The sequence below is a fragment of the Calidris pugnax genome, unplaced genomic scaffold (assembly GCF_001431845.1).
Source record: "Calidris pugnax isolate Ruff unplaced genomic scaffold, ASM143184v1 scaffold25, whole genome shotgun sequence".
Taxonomy (NCBI): Eukaryota; Metazoa; Chordata; class Aves; order Charadriiformes; family Scolopacidae; genus Calidris; species Calidris pugnax.
In genome coordinates this window covers 10,037,341-10,053,318 of record NW_015090805.1, presented here as the reverse complement: position 1 = coordinate 10,053,318, position 15,978 = coordinate 10,037,341, and the positions used below count along the sequence as shown (strand labels likewise).

General features: G+C 37.4%; 1 long non-coding RNA gene across 1 annotated transcript; it reads right to left on the bottom strand.

Annotated features, from left to right (window-relative positions):
• Window positions 1-2,568: 2,568 nt before the first annotated feature.
• On the bottom strand, window positions 2,569-11,915 carry LOC106885691. Its single transcript, XR_001411475.1, has 3 exons — window positions 11,858-11,915; window positions 4,823-4,909; window positions 2,569-2,686 (listed from the first exon to the last, which is right to left on the bottom strand). It is a non-coding gene; the product is annotated as an uncharacterized LOC106885691 (long non-coding RNA).
• Between the last annotated feature and the right edge of the window lie 4,063 nt (window positions 11,916-15,978).

Below are 15,978 nucleotides of genomic sequence, written 5' to 3'. Positions count from 1 at the left end.
AGTTAGTTTCTAACCACTGCAAATATTCAGTGTTTTAAAATGAAACTGTGAGCTACATATTTATTAATCTGGCTTCATAATAGGTATTGTAACCATAGCACTAAGTGCAAGTTCAGTTCATCCTCTTTATAGAGTACTTTTGCAGCTCTTTCTATTAAAAGGTAAACTCTATGATAAGGCTGAGATTTCTGTTCATTTGCAGAAATAAAAAATCACTTTCCTGAATATTTTGTAGATATTTAAGTTAAAATGTTTTAATATTGCTGTCAAAAACTTTGCCCATTACAGCAATGATTGTCAACATTTTTCGGTGTCTATGGCCTTATTTGACAACAGAATTTGCCTGGGGGACACCACACCACACCCCCGCCAATTTAGTTATAGAGGAAAAGTTATAGCTGTAGAGGGTATTTTTGACCCTGTTTATGACCACCAGCAGACCTTAGTTTGAGAAACAGTTCACTGGGAATGTTCACTGAAAGTACTTAAATGAGGAAGGAAAAATATAATGTTCAAGTGAATGTTCGTATAACTTTTGGAGATGTTTTTCCAGCTTAAATACAGAGACCTGGCCACCTCTGTCTTGCACATAAGCAAACTGAACACATACACTAAGCCCTTAGCTGGTGAGAAGACCCTTGTTTGCCTAGCAAATAGTAAGGATTGGCAAAACACCCTGAGCAGGAGTATATCGTTCTGTTTAATAGACAGCGGGAGTGTACTGACATGCAAGCCAGCAATTACAATACAAAATATTCACGTGTCTGCCAAAGAATGATGTCAGTTCCAGGCTGTGGTGTTTGGTACATATCAAAATACTCTCGCTACTAGAAACAGAGGCACATATGTGTGAGCTGTATATGAATTTCCAAACTTAATAAGGCCACACACCTTGAAAGTGGATCATTTAATGGCCAGCATCAGAGCATACATTTATCTGCAGTGAGATTCTTTTTTAAATGTTACACGTAGGCTAAAGTGTGGCCTTTTTATTTGCTCTTATACACCTGGAAAAGATTAATGAGAATTTAGTTTTCCATTCTATAAAAGAAGTTCTATTTCATTAAGTAAGGAGCTTGAAAGCTTATATAGAATAGGGAATACTTCTAACAATCTAACTTTATTAATAGGACACATCTTTCTTGTTATGTACTGAGTTTAGGGGTCAGGGGAATTCCCTCTGCATCAATCATATGAGAAGATTAAAAGCTTTAAAAATATGAGGAACCATCAGGACATTGTTTCTGGAGGTTCCCCAAGAAACTACACCAAATTCTAACTGGGATTTTAAAAATTATGTGGGTATTTTTCTTCTTCCTAAGCAAGGCCACAGTTTTCATTTGCTCTTTCCTAAATTTTCTGAGTAAGACTGGCTCTTGTTATTCATATTTATGGCTCCTGAATGGATATCAGACCTTACTACCCAAAGATCTCCCAAATATGGTTTTGATACCACAAGTCCAAAACAAAGTCCACTTTAATCTTCGCAAATCTTTCAATGCATCTAAAGGGATTTTTAACCAGATGTGAAAAGCATACCAGTGTAGTCTCTTTGCAGGTAATTTCAGTTGTCTTGAAACTGGTTTCACAGCTTTGTGATTGAGAGATAACAGAATGGGGAGGTAGGAATCAGTTCATACAAAAGACAATGGGCTGTAGACATAAGACAAACACTAATCCAAAATGCAGCAACGTAGTGGAAAGTCATAATTGATTCTGAATAACTTCCTTTTCCTCCCACACATCCAGGAGCTGAGAAAATATTGCAGGAAAGATGAGAAAATTCACATCCATTTCACTTGAGTGTGGAGCCAAACCTTGGGAATCAGCTTTGCCTGTCTGCCCCTTGTCTCCCTCCTCCCAGTGGAAAAAAATGCTGTGACCATCTCCTCTGGAAAACTGGTGAGCATGAATCATTGTGCTGATGAATAATTCCCTTATTAAAACACTTCTAAATTGTTGCCAGCTTTGTGATTCTTTTACCACTGTGCCTCCAGCAATTCCTGTACCTGTGAGAGAGAGGGAAACAACTTTGTTGGATCTGCAGGTGACTTATACAAGAGTCAGTACTTCAGCTGGGAAAGTAAGATAGCCCATTTCTGAACAGCTTACTACCCCAGCTGGATAACTGTACAATAAAGAACAATGTCCTCCGAGAAAAGGAAACAGACTATCCCCCAGTCTGGCACAGACCAGCTTTCATAGAGGTTAAGCTCACCCACAGGTGTTATGGGAAAGAATAGGCTCTACCTTTCTTCTCCACCTGTCCTGGTTGTGTTTGTTCTCCTCACTGAAACATTGCACTAAACAGTGCAGTCACCTTCAGGTTGTCTTGTAAGTCACATAAAATTAAAATGTGGTTTTCAAACATGGGATAGTGAGACAAATTGTAAAAATAGCACTGGCACTTCTTAAAAGCTCTTGGCTGAGCATCTTTTTCCTAAAAGACTTCGTAGGCAATTACACTGTGGAGCTAAGTATGGAAATACCCACAATAGCGGTTACAGCTGTGCAAGTCCATCTGAATCCGGTTCACACGGAAATCTGCTGACTTTCTTATTGATGAGCTCCATTCACACGCTTCAAGGAAAAACTGAGTAAACAGTGACCTCTAGGTGAAGAGTCACCTAGTCCTGACCATTGCCATGACATCCTTTATGCATGATCCTGCAAGGGAATAGGAGGGCTGGGGTTCAAACAAAATAGGGAAGGGGAAATCAGTGAAAACTTTTTGATCAGCTTCTAAGAAAATATTTGAGCAGCAATTGACCCCTAGGTTTGCATTTGAGATGTGCAGTGATACAGCTCATTGGGACACGACGAAACTGACACCTCTTAATAGAAGCTGAGCTGCTAAAAGTTGGTGAAGGTCATGCAGATTTTCCAAAGGAACTTTTGTTCTTTCTCAGGAAAAGGAACATCCTTTCAATCCTGAGAATCCTCATTATGCTGTACCTACATCCAACATCCTCTATTCATACAAAATGCCAAAGTGGGGAAAGGCTACAGCTATACTAGGAAATTAAACTATATCAGGGGATATTCCTAGGCATTGGTAATGTGGTAATTGTGTACTTAAACTGCAAAAGGAGTATCTGGCTTTCAGCCTATGGTGGCTAGCACTTTCCCAAATGACTCCTGGGCATGGTTCAGGCAGGGCACATGCAGCCACCCCATTTTGAAGGCTCAAAGAGATTAGCTTTTTCCATTTCAGAAAAGACAGTGTATGGAATACAGTATATGAAGCTGAGGTCTGAGTAGTCACCTAAGAACTTTATTCCCTCCTGCAATTTCGTGTTTCATTCAAATATACCCATGATCGTAAATCCAGTATTATTGTCTTCGTATAACAGATGGGAAATTGATAATCTAAAAGCCAGATTATCAGAAAGCATTTCAACACTGAAATAGCCTTGTAAATCTATTGGACTTGCCAAGACTATACAGGAAGGAAACTGAAGGAGAAGGTTATTGAAAACAGATCTCCTGAGTCCTTTACTGGCACTACTGTCAATGGGCCATCCTTCCTTCCCTTCAGTGGAACAGTTTATATGCTGTGTAGAAGTTTATAATATGCACATACTCTGAGGTCACTACAAACAAATGAAATGAGACAATTCTAGTAACAAGTATGAAGAGGTGTGCTTTTGAAAAATACTTTTTTCTGGTTTATTATACTAATTCATAATGGGAATCAGAACACAGGCTATTTAGACCACTTTCTATAGAATGGCAGTAAAGATATTTGGGTTTGTACAGCTAAGGCAAATAACAATGATAATTGATGAAATACTTTGTTAATCTGTTGGCATGTAACTAATTGCTGGGACAGTTCAGCAGGAGATGATGTTTGAAATATTGTCCCAGCACATACCAAATGTCCTACTTTCACATAATGGAAAAGAAAAATGCAGGTTTAGCAAAGTATAATATCTCTCAGATTATCTCAGCTCTACAAAAGGCAAAGGTTAATGATGGATGCCTGTAAAAACATGCAGCAGACTATTCAGCATTCCCAAACTTTCAGGCAATGACAATTTATAGTGAGTTAGAGAGACCACATAGAACATGAGAGTTTTTTTCTTTAACTGAACACTGATCTTCTGGCTTTGGAGATCTGGATCCGTCTCTCTAAGGAAATCTGTATTGGCATCAAGAGGAGGAATTAATTGGTTAATATAATTTTTTTATTGACTGCATTTAGTTTAGGAGTGGTACAAAATCACACCCCTATGCAACAGCTACTCCTAGGACAGGACTTGCAGAACAGCAAGCTGAGCTTTACTCAGCTTTGGGATCACATAAGATAGCATATATTTAAGTTTCATTGCTTATTCAGCAAAATAAGAATATTAGGAAAACTAACTTTTGTCCAAAGAAGTATAGAGCCAATACACCTAAGGATTCAGTGTTTACAATCCTAATTCCACATATATCAGGGAAAATGCCTAGGTAATTCCCAGTATGTACTACAATTTCATGGTAAATTGCTATTGACCCTGCCTACTCATCAAGATTGCTACATCCCAATGAATATTTCCTATTTCCTGATAGGTTTAACTTGAAATCTTAATAATTTCAGATTATAATTCAGTATCTCAACAGAGGCGGCAGAGTATACTTGTTGAAAACTGTGTATAACAACAAATATGTAAGAGGCGTGCTAATTTTTAATTAGCTAGTAGACAGATCTACCAAATTTACCAGGCATGTGGGGTTTATGTCTAAACAGCAAAGACAACGTAAAGAAATTTTAAGCCTTTCCAAAAGACTGAAAAATTTAAATTCAAAATGAAGGACAAATTCAAATGAGGACACTTACCACTTCATTTGACCAAAAGAAATTGGTGGTGGACAGTTCAACAGACACAGCTATGCATGTAGATCACTCTCTCCATGACAAGACTAACTGTAACCACAAGGAGATATAATGTATAGACTCAAACACAGAAGTAATTTTTTTCCTAAAACTATGCAAAAAGAAAAGTCCTGCTCAAACATATAGCACAGTATAAAGTTTTATGAATGAAACAAAGTGATTGCTATAGAGAGATAGGCTAGACAAGAAAGGAGAAGATATTTTTCTTAATTTCCCCTCTCAGTTTTGCCCCCAAGTTTTACTAGTGCTAAACTTTCCTGTCTCAGAAGATATGTGCTTTGAAAGTCCCTCTCTCCCTCCTGCCCAACACAGAAGTAAAACATGTATTTAAATTGAGAATAAAATTCCTGTGGATTTCAGAGGTTGCTGACTCTATTTAAGTTAACAGCTGGTGAATAACATGGTGGCTGTCACATCTTGATAATCGCAGCTACTTTATTAAGTGAGACTTTTACAGTTACATTAAATTTTATAGTTTATGACTTGATTAATCCTCTAGAATTCTTATCAGATGGTCTATCTTATTTTCTATCAGAGTACATTGTATTTCAGCATCTAAACCTTTATTATCCAGGTTTCTGCACCACTCAAAATTTAGTCATATCAATACAAGACAGTTGTGGAATTTTACTCCACGGGATTCAAACTCCTAACACTTCTGGTGCTCTAGTCCCTCATTTCACAATTGTAACAGCCTGTGATTCTCCTGGTGGGTTATAGATTCTGTTAGTTCTGGGGGTATTTTTGTTAGGATGAAAGATTCTTCAAAATTAATATTTAAAATAGCATTGGCTATTTTTATTATATCAATTCTGAAGTGTTTAACCAGTTAATTTTAATATCTCTTCCTAAATTGCATTTTTCATTATTCCTGCTATCTTCCTAGTATAACATTATTTATGCTAAATAATATTTACTTAAAGCATTGCCACTAGGTAGCTTGCAAACATGGACAGAACGTTTGATATTAATCTCACTTGAATTTAAAAAATAAGGGCTTATATAAAATGGTCACTTATGTAATATTAGATGAATCCAGGAGCCTTTTCCAAGAACTCTATAGACAAACAGATTTATAAGGTGAAAACTGGAAAGTACAATGCACCTCCTACAGCCAAAAATTCTATCTCAAACCAGATGGATGCAGGAACCACATTCATAAGCCAATAATCTTTTTATTGCCATAGTTAAGACTTGTGTCTCCCCAATTTACAGTCGAGAGCTAGTTTGCTGGGCCACAGAATTGCAATGCTCTATTTTGGTCCCCTCCCACTTATTTTTGATTTTAGATGCCCTTATGGTTCCATCACTGCTATTATATCCAACTGCTTGGACTATTATTTTGGTTTCTGCTATAGCTGTGACTTATTAGTCCTGGCTACAAGCCATGAAGTGATGGAAAATGCAGAGGTGGCACATTTTGATATTGCTTGTATCGTTGAGTAGACTTCCTGTGGGCCAGATGCCTTGGGAGCTGGTAGCAACAATTGTGGTTTTTTTAAGGAAAATGCTGTGTTAATATTGCTGTCTTAAAGATTTTCCCTATTGTCATCCATACAATGTTTGACCTTTATATATGTAAATTTACAGAAATAATACACTTGTCAGTTTATATCTTTAGTATACATGAATTCTGGCTAAATACTATGTTTCTTTTACTTTTCTTTCTAACTTCCATACAAGTTCAAAGTCTCAACTGCAGATATTTATTATTTCCAGTCTGCTATTTTTATGGCTAAACTGATCTCTCCACTGATCCCCCTCAATGGACAAATCAATATAACCATAAAAACAAAAGATCAAATTTGAAGATTGAATAGCAATTGAATCAGACATTTGAATACTGAAAGAATTCATTAACTGATTCATAGTGTCTTCAAATGTACAGATTACAAAATCAAAACTTTATGATTTCACTCATATCTTTTAATTCATATGAATAGCTAATCATATTACACATTCTTGGATGCACAGCAACTCTTATTGAACAGCCTTTCTGAAACATCTGGGCACTAATTCAGAAACATGATATTAAAAGTCTTGAACTAGATTTCATGTAGAGAATTCAGGGTTTTTTTAATGCCTATTATCTTTCATCTTTTGAATTGATATTGAATTGGTATTAATAAACATATTAGCCTCTTTTGAAGGATTTTCCATTATTTTTTCCTTCCTTTCCTTCACACAATGGAGAAGAGTTGAGGTTGAAAGGCATCTCTGGAGGTGCTCAAGAAGGTTTGACCAGAGCAGGTTGCCTGGGGCTGTGTCCAGGCTGGTTTTGAATATCTCCATGAATGAGGACTGCACTATCTTTCTGGGCAACCTCTTCCAGTGTTTTTCCACTGCCATAGTAAAAAGGCGTTTGTTTGTGTTCAGAGGGAATTTCATGTGCTTGAATTTGTGTCCATTGCCTCTTGTCTGTCTCTGGCATTCCTGAGAAGTCTGACTCCCTCCTCTTCATTGCCCACCACTCAGTGTTTATACACATGTATAATATCCTCCTGAACCTTCTCTGCTTCAGGCTGAACATTCACAGCTCCCGCAGCTTCTCCTCTTAAGAAAGATGCTCCACTCCCTTAGTCATCTTTGTGGCTCTTTGCTAGGCTTGCTCCATTAAGTCCATGTCTTTATTGTTCTGGGGAGCCCAGAACTGAACACAGCACTCCAGATGAGTCATACCGTACATGACATTTTGCTGTAGTCTACCAAAATCTCTGCACTGGGACAAACACAATAAACAGTTCTTTTCACCATGGAAAGAATTCTGTTGACAGCAGTTCCTGTTTCTGATAAGGTTATTGCTATTCTTTGTCTACCTGTGGAACCAACACTCTTGACTAGATCACTGATACTTAGAGGGAGAATCACAAAAAGAGTTTTAATTTAGTACATATACATTCTAATTCCTTTCCTCATCAGGATCCCAGTGTTCAATTCTCAACTTGCAAGTGTAGGTAAAATATGCTTTTATCTATAGAAAAATAGGGTGTAGTCTGGAGAAGCTGAATAATTCACTGATGATCAGTCTTGGCTACGGTGATGAATATTTATCGTTTTCCTTTAATAACTGTGTTTAAAGAATCTCCTTCTTGCTTTTGATGATTTATATCTAAAAAGGACTCAGCCGTTTTCATTTCTCTTATTAATGATGGACAACAATTGTTTGAAATATTTTCCTACTGCTGCCTGGAGTTTTAGTCTGTTCTGAGATTATAGGCACCTGTTCATACACCTCCAACAAAATTCCCCATTTCTCAGTGGGAGTTTTCAGATGACTAAAATAAATACCGGTGAATCAGAGTTTTGATCAATCTGTACAGTTTCTGGTATACTCAGTCTATACAGGAAGCATTTTTATTGTATAGAAGCTGACATTTAAGTCATGTCTTTCCAGAATTCATTGTTGCACTTTGATGCTTCTAATTCTCAGTTTATACAGTTGTTAACTTAGCTTATTTTCTAGAGAGAGAAAAACATTTCATATGGCCATCAAGGCTACATAATTGCAGCTTTCCCCTCTGTAGAATATTAGGGCTGGTTTTGACAGTGCATGTCCCTCCTATGCCATTTTAAAATCCTCATAGATATATAGTTCCCTCCCAGAGTCTGTATTCTAAACCCAGAACTAAAACTCCATCTTCTTTGCTAATATCTTATTTTCTTCTCAGCAGAGACAATCATCTTTCCAAAACATAAATACAGGAGCAAAATAAGAAAGATCCCTGGCCATCAGATATTTCCACAATTTTATCCTCTTAGGTACTGGCAAATAAAGAACACTATGCAAGGAAATACTTCAGGAGTTTTGAAAAGTTTCCATAAAACCAGTCAGAGCTAGCGAAAAACACTAGTGTACAGGTAGGCCTTGCATGCTCTCATATCTATTGTAAACATGATTACACAGAGTAAGGGCATATTGGTTTATTAACTTTTTAAAATTAAACATTAATAAACTTCAGAAAAGATCTTTGAATTTATCATGGGAAATAACTGCTCTTTTGGAGTCTGCATGGTTTTAGAGCTCATTACCACCCGGTATTAATGAAGGAAGTTCTGCTCAAATTTTTAGTTAGGGTTTTTTTAGTTTCTTTTTTACACTAAAAAGATGTGCACCTCCTAATGTCAAGCACTCTGGCTCTTATTCAAGGAGGTTCTTAAATATCTACTTTGTTTTAAGTAGGTACTTACACGCTTTCTCAAATAGGACACTTTCCGAAAGGATTAAACACATGCCAAAATAAAGCTAGTCATTTGTAAGCTAGAATAATGTATTTGGTTTAACTTTTCAGTAGAGTACATGGAATGAATAGAACACTTTTCTTTTTTTGGCATGCAAAGACCAACTCAAGTTCCACAGCTAAACACCTGAGGACAGAGCTGCTTTGTTTTTTCCATCAGACATTTTTCCCAAGAGATTTTTCTGGACATTCCTCATCTCTTACTTTGTTACACCAGCATAGCTACAGTCAAAACTTCCTATAGACTGATTGACTTGTTCCCCCAAATATGCATTCTTTCATGCCACTGTGAATCCAAAGCCATGGTAGGCATGGTTTTTAGCTGCATATCCAGAACTATAAGTATGAAGTGAGGAGAGGATGATGAAAGAGCTAGATTTTGATAAAGGGGAATGATGATTGTTATTCTCAGTCTTCACAGGCTGTTTTTTCCAGATTCCACCAGGGAACACTGAGCGCCTGCCAGGGCTAATCAGATCCTATTAGGTTGACACTGGATACCTCTGCACTTCTTTGCTAGCTGGACTTCTTACTATTTAAAGCTCTTCAATGAGTTCAGAGCAAGAATGGAACAGTATAAAGTATTCAATCTCCATATAACTTTTACCTCTTTCTTTGCAGTCATGGAAATTTTTGTTCTAAGTGGCTGCTGCGAAGGCAACATTTCATTTGTGATCTTTCTTTAAACTATAAATAGGCTCAGTAAAATGTTTTCAGATCTGCTTTGCCTATTCTTGACTGGTGGCTGCCCACAAATAATAGAAATCCATATGCATTCTTGAAACTCTATGCAATGATTCTGTAGGTAAATATTGAATCAGTAAGATCAATATCTTACTTCAGACAGTTAAAAAAAAAAAAAAGAGTCTCCTATTAACCTCAGTGGCCATGACTGGAAGTTACTTGTTTGACTGTGTAAATAAAATAAAAATTAAGAAGATCATGCACAATTATACCACTAAATATACATAGCTTTAATCACTGCTCTGACTAAAGGTAGCTGAGCCCAAAGAAACAACACTGCTCTTCTACTGTTCATCTACAGAAGTTACTCTGAGCTGTAATTTAGTAGGCATCTAATCAGAGTAATTTTAATTCTACATTTCAAAACAATAGTGTATACCAACCTTCAAGTGTTGCACGTTTTAATGATTAAGAAGTTTAATAACATGTTATGAGTTTCCACTCCAATTTTTATTTTCTTAACTTTTTGTCCTAATTTTCACTTTTTAATATCCTTACAGGACATCATCTTTAAAAAAAAATTGAAAACAAGTTGGAAAAATAAAGGAAGGAAGAAAAAAGAATCCCTTCAGATGAAAATCTCTTGCAAACTCTTGCAAAACCAAAATGCAGAGAAATCATAGCAATGAAATTTTGCCATAATTCCTTACTAATTTTTTCATGATTATTAACCACCTGCTTTAGCTTCTTATATTTCAATAAAGTTAATTTATTTTGCCAATAGTTTCATGAATTTTCATAATTTAAAATAATTCTCTTTTAGGAAGACTTAGTCCATGGGGTGCCTTAACTGCCGCTAATAAAGAAATGCTTAGCAAAAAGTGAAGTTTATTTGGGATATCTTCTTTCTAAGTATTTACCAGAGCACAATTTCAACATCTCACAAAAAAGAAACTCAAGCTAAAATGAGATTTTGCATAAGGTTTTCATCTTCCTTCACCGCTGCCATGTACTGAGCTATGTCACATTCTTGCTGTGAGGCTTATATTCATAGGCTCTTGCAAAGAAGACTTGATTGACTTCAAGGCAGCAAGAGAAGCAAACGTTATCCAAATAGTTTTATTTGTTGGACATAAAGAGAAAGGAACAGCATGCATCATTCAAAAAATATGTTTAAATTCTCTCATAAGACCTTTTAAATTACAGTTAATAAATGCTCCAAATTCTACCCTCCTTCAATAAAAAACCTATGTCAGTCTTACACACAAAATGTGTACGTGGAAAGTATATGTTTTCGTTATTTTGATCCCCACATGATCCACCCATAACTTGTTTTAGAATAGTATGTGAGAAAAAAACCACACCTCTATATATTTTTGTATGGAAATGTACAGCTTCATTGTCCTTTGAGAAGGGTAAAAGATTTTAAATTGTGAAAGTTGCCACATGCAAATACCTAAAACAAATTCCCCTGATTTTTTTTTCTTTTTTTTAAATTTTTATGTTATGTCCTGATAGCTTCAAAATTCATGCATGCTATTAGGCCCTTCCCTTCATTTTATAAAAGATTCTAGTAGCTGAATGCATGAGGCAGAGAAGTAACAGGCGAAAATGCACACTAAGAAAGTGGAGAAGAGCTTTTGCCATTTCCAGGTTCTCCTTATTGTGGCACAATAAAATCTTAAGGACTCTATATTTGAAGAACTACAAGAATTTGGAAACATAATACAATCTTCGTTAAAAGAAATGTGATATTCAGAAGAAGTCAAAAATGCCTGAATTCTCTTAAACTGAAAACTGCTAAATTCTGAAAACTGTTAAATTCTGTCCTAATACTTTCCTATACATCGACTAAAATACATAAAATCTATGTCTGGAGAGATGACTTTTACTACATTAAAAAATTTTCATTTGAATTATTTTAGTGATACACTGACGTATCAAAAATGCATCAAGCTGTGATCAGGAAGAGTTAGCAAAGTACATTGTAAGAAAGGTAGGAACATCTGGTAGGAAAATTCCCTTAAATACAACTTTGAATAGGAAAGAAACTTACTTTGCAGCCTTGGATTTTACATGCCACGGTCTTTTTTGTCTTAGAAACCATCCTTGCAACACCTTTGGAAAGCTGCATGAACACCAACAGAAAAGACAGATCGTATTACTGCAATTTCCAAATTCAGCTCTTCATGATCATATGTGGCCATTACCTTGTGATGGCAGCCTGGGAGGAAGGACTATGCTTTCAGAATCCTAGTACTCCCTAAGAAGAAGAAATAGGGCCAACTCACTAAGCTCGTCATGCAGAAAAAAACATACATTTTTTTCCCTAAGAAAGTCGTAAAATGCAGTTATTCTCTGACAGTAAGACTACACATGAACACTAGAGTTAGGAGATGGAGTTACTGATCATAAGTGGCTCATCTCATGTGGGATGAGCACTATCTGGCAAGCCTTCCCCCTCAGGGCACACCTTGAGGGAGCACAGTTTCTGCCCCTGTGTTGCTCCTGAAGTTGACAGGCACCAGTCCTTCCCAGTTTCCCAGGCCTGTGTTGAGATTCCAGATACTTCTCCACCTTCCACAGAGGTCCTGCGTCTCCTGGTTTGAATGGTGTTTGTTTAGGGGGAGCTGCCCATGTTTCTTACCATTTTTCCCTTCCTTGCGATGTTGTTGATGTAATCTGATTCTTCCAAGGTGGGGCTTGTGAACGCTGTGACACTGGCATTCCCAAACTAGACCCCGAAGTTGCACACCGTATGATACTAAAAAGATAGAGGATGGAGTCACATCAAAGGCTCAGAAAGTCCCCACTCTTTCAGGTAACCTCTGCTAAATTTGGCATATAGGAGACCACCTCCAAAGACTCGACTAGCTGAGGATTATTAAACTGTGTGCGATCCCTGTTATCACAACTGCCTTAACACGTACATGTCAGAGTGTATATAAAGTGTATATACAAAGTGTGTATAAAAAGCTGTCCCTATAGTGGCTGCAGTAATCCATAACCAGGGAAGATGTAAGAACAATGCCGGAGAGGGGACATAATTGTTAGGATGCTACCTTTGAAGGATCAGGATCCCAACAGGACAGAACTGGGAATCCTACAGCACATTTTTTCTCTGCAGCATCATGCTACTGCACTTTGCTGTTGTGTTTGCTGGGGAAAGAAGACAGAGCAACAAGTGCCTGGGGAGAGCGCAGTATGGAAAAGGAGAAATAAACGAGTGCTTTAGATCACAACATACACAGCAAATAAAGCAAAGAAGTTATTTTAAAACACATCTTAGTTGGGAAACAAAGAAACTGCAATAACTGGAGAAATTCTGAGTACCTTTTTGCTTGAAATTTATTCTTAGGTGCTTTTTCAAGATAATTTATGCTATGGAGAACAGCTATGCACTAGAAAAGAAAATGAACTGACAATTGCTTCCTTTTCTAACATTGGTAGGGATACAGTTTTTCCCAATTCATAACAGTTAATGCAGCTGTTCATATAGCTTCACTTCACATTTGTTAAAAGTTGGGAACTTCTTCAGCTTTCTCACAGTTTAGTTAGAACACTATTAACCTTGCTAATGATGATACTGCAATTACAAATGCACGATTATCAGAAACCTTTTTTTTTGTTTTTTTGTGAGGGCAATTCAGATTGCCTAAAACTCACTCTGGAAGCTCTCAAGCAGCAACTGAATATTATCTCTTTATATGTTTGTTACTTGTTTCCCCAAGACCCTTATTATTTAAGTATAAACTTCAATAACCAGCTCCATGCCGAAGAGCCTTCTTGGTTACTACAGGACACATCTCTCTATAACTATGATGCCAGCCCTCCACATAGGTAACAAGCAACTTCCCTGTGCATACTTCAGGGAATTTGCTGCTGAAGTTAAAGAACCTCTGAAGGTGCCCCAAGATCCTATAAATCTACAGATTACTGAGACCTGTAAATTAGGAATGCCTAATCATAACACGGTAGTTGGAGGTCCAGTCACCTTGAATCACACTAAGTCAGCCTATTATCAAGACAAAACGCAAACAAGCCCTATTTCTGTACAGAAAATATCTACATACATTTATAATTTATAATAGCCAAATGCAAACAGTAAGAGAAAAACAGGCTTAATCAACTTACATTGAATTGTATTAGAAACATCCCCTGTCCATTTCGTTTGCCATCTTGACAAGGCAGATATTGAACATTCAGTTTTCATATATACCTTCCTCCTCAGATTGCACTCATTAAAGAAACTATCAAAGAACCTCTCATCTGGGTGGAGCATATTCATGCCTTGAATTGGGTTTTCTCTAGAGGATTCAGGCAGAGTTGAAATTTTTCCCTGGAAATCATTCTATTTCCTTTTATGCAAGCTGAGCTATTTTCCAAATTACGATACGCCTCGTTTCATTTCCTCATCTAAGCAAAACATCACTTTGTTACACCAACCACCATCTCCTGTACTCAAATAGCTAATTAGCAATGTTGTAGGAGTAAAACTATTATTTTCCCACTCCACTTCAGTAACCCAAAGATGGTGGTTACCACATTCCATTGTAAAGTGCTTTTTGCAGTAGTCATTATATTATATATTGATCTGTATATTAATAAATGTATTTTTTACATTATTTAAGCAGGATTCCTCTGAGGTCCAAGATAGAGAGGCATTTGTGAGTCTAAGGAAATGAAACAAAGTTTATTTTGATCACTAATTTTAAGGCAGCTGCAGTTTTTAATTTTGCATCTGCTGTGGGTGTGATGGGAGAAATCCTTCAAATTCAAGATGAGGAAAAGAAATACTCAGGTAATATTTGCCTGCACAAAAAGTAATGCTTACTGTTAGAATTCTTTGCAACACTCCACACCTATTAAAGGATAAGTCTGTCAAAGTTGCTTCTAGACTCCACGGTCAGTGTGTTACATATTCAACAAAGACCTTTGCGCATCTTCCCACATTTCGCCTTGTGATTGGGAAGAATTTTCTCCAAACTTTGACAAAGTTGCCCAAGTATTCTGCAGAAGTTTATGCAGAATCCACTACCCATATTTGACCCTATCTTGTTATTTGATGTGCCAAGAGTATTGCTGACCATTGGCCTTCTTCTAAATTACTTTCTTGGTATATTTGTCTATCACAATTTTTATAATTGATTTGAAAACTATCAGAGGACATGGGTTGTTTTTGGGTGGGTGGTGTTTTCCACCTGTATTTATACAGCACTAGCAGAAACTGATAATTAGGGATTAGGGCTTCTAGACATTTGAGTAATAATAGCTACTTCTGCTTTACTGTTTAAAAAATCTAATGAAAGATTAGAGGACATCAATACTAACACTGCCAGACAGATACTGGCAAGCTTTCTGACATAGGTGCTTTCTACCATATTAAGTTTCAATCATATGCGTATGGTCATTCAAATAGCAACAAATCTTTAGGGCAAAGTGCTGTCAGGTGCTGTGCCTTCTGCCCTGGGGGTCCTCCACGTCTGAGCTGGAATGGGTCTGAGCACTGCTTTTTGGATGCCACAAAAAATTAAGCAGAAGTGGGAAGGAAGACATGCTCTGGATGTCTTCAGGAATTTTAGGAACCACCTCCACACCAACCACATCTTGCAGGGACTGCACTGGTCTCTGTAAGCTATGTGAAGCTAGATATCAAAAAACATCAGGGAAATAGAATCATAGAATCATAGAATCATAGAATGGTTAGGGTTGGAAGGGACCTCAAAGATCATGAGTTCCAACCCCCCTGCCATGGGCAGGGACACCTCCCACGAGAGCAGATTGCTCAAGGCCCCATCCAGCCTGGCCTTGAACACCTCCAGGGATGGGGCATCCACAACTTCCCTGGGCAACCTGTTCCAGTGTCTTACCACCCTCATAGTAAAAAATTTCTTCCTGAGATCTAATCTGAATCTTTTTTCTTCCAATTTAAAACCGTTTCCCCTTGTCCTGTCATTACCCTTCCTGGCAGAGTCCCTTCCCAGCTCTTCTATAGGCACCCTTCAGATATTGAAAGGCCACTATAAGGTCTCCCCGGAGCCTCCTCTTCTCCGGGCTGAACAATCCCAGCTCCCTCAGCCTGTCTTCATAGGAGAGGTGCTCCATCCCTCTGATCATCTTCGTGGCCCTCTGCTGCACCTCTTCCAGCTGGTCCATGTCCTTTCTGTGTTGAGGACT